The following is a 5,000-nucleotide window of genomic DNA, read 5'->3' as shown; positions in this document are numbered from 1 at the left end:
GTATACTCTAACAGTGACTTGGAGCACCAGAGGAAGAGGACATGGTGAAGTTAAGGTCAGTACAGAGCAGAGGAATGAGATAAGCCTGGTAACGGTGCTGTGGTGTTCTCGGGTCGACTAACTGAGTGGGCAGCAGTAGTCAGAGAAGTCACAATACTAGGAAGACACTACCACCACTACTAGTACTGGGTAGGCATGGGCAGCGGCGGGGTTGCAGACACAGGTTGGCAATGGATGGTGGCAGCGACATGTGCACTACAAGGGCCAGGCGGCAGCGGGTTCACCTGGGGCTTGTAAGTTATTGTTTGTATACCTGTACCACCACCACCACCACCACTACCACCTGTAGCGGGGCGGGGCGAGGTGGGGCAGGATCTCCTCAGCGACTCAGAAGCAAGTATAAACACAACCATGGGGAATATTATCTTGAAAATGTGCCCTTTCTTTTCCTGCCTCTTGTTCTACTCTGTTCTGTTTTCCTATACTTTGATTACTGGTGGTATTGCGTACAAAGATACACTTGTTAAGGATCAGCAAGTCTCCTGCCGTTTGTTCTCATGTTATCGTGTAATCTCTCTCTCTCTCTCTCTCTCTCTCTCTGTGTGTGTGTGTGTGTGTGTGTGTGTGTGTGTGTGTGTGTGTGTGTGTGTGTGTGTGTGTGTGTGTGTGTGTGTGTGTGTGTGTGTGTGTGTGTGTCGTTCTTACGCTTGAAGGTGAAAAAAAAAGACTAAGTAGCAGATGAACATTTGAATAACTGGACACAAAATAAACACCAAATTGGAATAACCCGCGTAAAATTAAAGATACAAGAGGAAAGACCATAATAATACCACAGAAAAACAAATGAGAAAAGGGAAATAATGAGAGGGAGGAACAAGTAAAAAGAGGAGAGATAAAGAGAGCCACAGTCATCAGCCCACTTCAGCCAACACTGCCTCTGGTCCCCGATGTACAAACACACCAGCGAGTCCTGCCCTAGAGGATCCCCAAAACCAACACTATAAATAACAGGTCACAGTCTCCTCAAGCCATCGCCGGGTGTTCTCCGCTACTCACAACTCAAGACGGGTGAGGTCTGTGGGAGTCTTCTCGCCTATTAAGCCCTTGAGTATACTATGACGCGTTTCTATATTCATTCTGCTTAATATTTAGTGATTTTTTGCAACTTCAGAAACTTTTGTGGGGATTAAAAATGGTGAAGACTCTGGCCATTAATCTTTTGACCTCCATAGACCGTTCCTAATGTTAATAAAATGGTCTAATAGTACACAAAACTCAAGGTAAAAATGTGTCGCAGTATTGAAGGGGCTAACTTTAAAGACACTAACTTCTTTTCTACTTGCTATAGTTGCTGCCTCTTTTTTCTTAGAGGCGTTGTTGTTCATAGTTTGCTTTTGTTTTCTGTTCATTTTTGTCTTGTTATTGTTTCTGCCCTAAGTCAATGTTATCACGCTGCTGTCTGTCTTTTCTTTAGCCTTCATAGTGTTGCTACTGTTCATTATTTGCTTTATTTCCCTGCTTTTTTTTCTTTTTGCCATATTAATATTGTCACTGATCGAGTCTTATTTTTCTTTCTTATCTTTGCACACACACATATGAACTTAACAGGAAATTGTAATGTACCTACGATTCAAGTATTGATTTAACATGTGGCGTAATAAAGACTAACTAGATTTGCAGGACGACAATCTCGGAATGCAAAAAGAAGTTAGGAGCAATAAAGAACTTTTAGATAGCGAGATGAATTGGGAGGCTTTACCCGAAATAAGTGGAAAGTGGTGAGAGAAGGTCGGTGAACATAAAGGATGATGGTGGGAGGATCGGAACTTCCTACTTACAGAAGGGTTTAGTATGTCAAACAGGTCAGCCTTGTCTTTCACTATTTTCCCTATTGAAGGAGTAAGGGCAAGGTGGTCCATGTGCACCTTTAGGCCACTCCTGCTTGAGGCGGCGGTGCTCGGGCCTGTGTTGGTGGTGCTTGTTTACAGTGGTGCCTCTTGAAGGGCCATGCCGCGCCCCGGTGCTCCATCTGACCTTCGCCGCAGTGGCGGGTGGGCCATGTAGGCGATATGTGGGTGCTTTCAAAGAGGATGGATGCAGTACTCGCCATGCATCGTTGCTGTACGCTCATCACTCGGCCAATGGTAGGACTAGTAGGGATGGTGATTTTATGACTTAAAATAAGACATTAATATTTGCTAACAGAAATATGTATGTGCATGGGGTTGTGATACTGGCAACGATGACGACAGGAAAGCGTGGGAGCGCGATACTCGTATTTTAATCCAAAATTACCTTTACATGTACTGCACATTCAAAATACTTAAGGAAAAGAAAATGAAGTAACAACAGAACTGAAATAGAAATAAATGAGGCAAAAGAAGGGGGAAAAAAAAAGAGGGAGGATGGAAGTTCCCACATGATGCGTCCCAAGTGCAAAAACACATAAAACTCTGATATGAAAAAAAAAAAAAAAAACTGAATGAACTGAATGAAAAAGCACTCGAGAAACAAACAAACAAACAAACAAACACACACACACACACACACACACACACACACACACACACGTATGCACTATAGATGGCAGGTGTGAACGTAAAGGTAATCAATAGCTTTGAATCTGATCCGGAAAGGAGGGTTGATTGCCCCACGATTAATGCCGTGTGTGTGTGTGTGTGTGTGTGTGTGTGTGTGTGTGTGTGTGTGTGTGTGTGTGTGTGTGTGTGTGTGTGTGTGTGTGTGTGTGTGTGTGTGTGTGTGTGTGTGTGTGTGTGTGTCTAAGATGCAGTAGTGACCGGCGACGGAGGAACCTTTATGCAGATGTGATGGCGCAATGTAGACACTCCCAAGGGTGAGGTGAGGGAGGGTGAGGAAGGGTGTCACGAGGGAAGGAGGGATGGATGACTAATGCCAAGACTGAGGGGTAACTGGCACTGGCACGGTGAAAGTGACTGGCGATGTGCAGGGTGGAGGTGACTGGCGCTGTGTAGGGTGATGAACGAATGACACTGTGTAGGATGAGGAGCAACTGCACTAAACGCTATATTCAGAAACACTTCCCTCTCTCACTGCGACCAATTTCAAAGACCACAGAGACGATTAGCCGAGTTCTGAAGAGTATTTGTCCTGTTGATAATACAGAAAACTTGTTAACATGCCACTAGAATTACAGAACATCCTTAAAAACCCGTGTCACTTCAACTAGAACCCTATGAAAACTGAAGGTGCGGCATGGTATTTCAGAATATGGGCCAATAACCCAAGCAGGTGGAGGTGATTACAAGATGAGCGGTGAGTGGCACTGGGCAAGGTAAGGAAGGACTAGCACTGTGAAGGATAAGAGATGGCTAGTATTGTGTAGGGTGAGAAGAAACGAGCACTATGCAGGATGACGAGGTGAAAGGTGACTGGTAGGACGTAAGGTGAGGAGTGCCTATAGTAATTTGCCCCATGAGGAATGACTGGCACTGCAAGGTGAGACAAGCTCGTATTCGCAAAAACACTTCTGTGCTTCACCTCCACTATTTCAAAAGACTATCTAATTTACACGAGTTATTTCTAAGTTGCTTTTTACGGTTCTAGAGGCAGAGTGACAAGATTTCTACATTATTAACTGGAGAAACACTTGAAAACCCCGTTAATCATCTCTGTGGCCTTGGAAAATAGCCGTGGTGAGAGAGCAAAGCGTTTATAAATACGGGCCACTGTGGAAGGTGACATACAACCTAAATGGCTGTGAACGATCCCAGATAACACAGGAAAAGGTTAAAGAAAACGTATTCTAGAAAAGACGAAAAAAATAAATGGAGTAACTGATGGAATGCTGCGAACGTAAGAAGACAGACGAGTAATCAGAGAGGAGGAGGAGGAGGAGGAGGAGGAGGAGGAGGAGGAGGAGGAGGAGGAGGAGGAGGAGGAGGAGGAGGAGGAGGAGGAGGAGGAGGAAAAGAAGGAGAAGGAGAAGGAGAAGGAGAAGGAGAAGGAGGAAGAGGAGGAGGAGAAGGAGAAGGAGAAGGAGAAGGAGAAAGAGAAGGAGGAGGAGGAGGAGATGAAGGAGGAGGAGAAGGAAGAGAAGAAGCCGCAGCAGCAAGAAAAGAAAGAAAGACAAGAAAGAGGAGGAGGAGGAGCAGGAGTAGCAGCAAAAGGAGGAGAGTACGTAACACCAATAGAGCGATAGGCTGCATAGAGGAGCAAGGGGACTATATGAGCATCTAAAGGAGTGCACGCCTCTCCCTCTCCCTCTCTCTCTCTCTCTCGCCTTTCCCCTTCAGGTCATCAACTCTGCGCCACACCGAAGCTAAATTAAACCCCCCAAGGAGCCCCTGATCTGCATAACCACGGCGAATTAAGGCCACGGGTAGCGAGGAACGGTGGAAGGGAGAGAGAGATGGACAGAAGGGGGGTGTATGACGAGAGAGAGAGAGAGAGAGAGAGAGAGAGAGAGAGAGAGAGAGAGAGAGAGAGAGAGAGAGAGAGAGAGAGAGAGAGAGAGAGAGAGAGAGAGAGAGAGAGAGAGAGAGAGAGAGAGAGAGAGAGAGAGAGGAGGTAAGATGTTGGAATAGGAAACTTTGTACAGGGTAAGGAGAGGAAGAGGGAGAGGAAGGGAGGGAGGTGGGAAGGGGGAGAACACACAATTAGAGAAGATATAGATGAAGCGGCTGGTAAGGAGGGGGGGAGGGAATGGATGTTATAACGGAGAAAAAGATACAGAAAGGGAATGAAAGGAACGCTCAGTAGGGGAAGAGGTGAAGGAATGTCAACAGGAGAGAAGAATGAAAAAGGCGATTAGGAAACATAAACGATGATAGAGAGAGAGAGAGAGAGAGAGAGAGAGAGAGAGAGAGAGAGAGAGAGAGAGAGAGAGAGAGAGAGAGAGAGAGAGAGAGAGAGAGCATTGAGAACGAGAGGAAGGGTGGATAATAAAAAAAAAAAATAAGGCAACAACAAGTGGAGAGCTTTTCCTAACCTTAAAACTTTCCATAAAGAACAAATACAAA

At 45.5% G+C, this 5,000-nt stretch overlaps 1 protein-coding gene across 1 annotated transcript in view; it reads right to left on the bottom strand.

The window, feature by feature from the left end:
• The window catches only part of LOC123514695 (ankyrin repeat domain-containing protein SOWAHB-like), a 223,240-nt gene that overhangs the window by 90,410 nt on the left and 127,830 nt on the right, over positions 1 to 5,000 (bottom strand).

The sequence above is a fragment of the Portunus trituberculatus genome, chromosome 38 (assembly GCF_017591435.1).
Source record: "Portunus trituberculatus isolate SZX2019 chromosome 38, ASM1759143v1, whole genome shotgun sequence".
In the NCBI taxonomy this organism is placed as follows: domain Eukaryota; kingdom Metazoa; phylum Arthropoda; class Malacostraca; order Decapoda; family Portunidae; genus Portunus; species Portunus trituberculatus.
The sequence above is the reverse complement of the archived record's forward strand: the minus strand, read 5'-3'. Positions and strand labels throughout refer to the sequence as shown.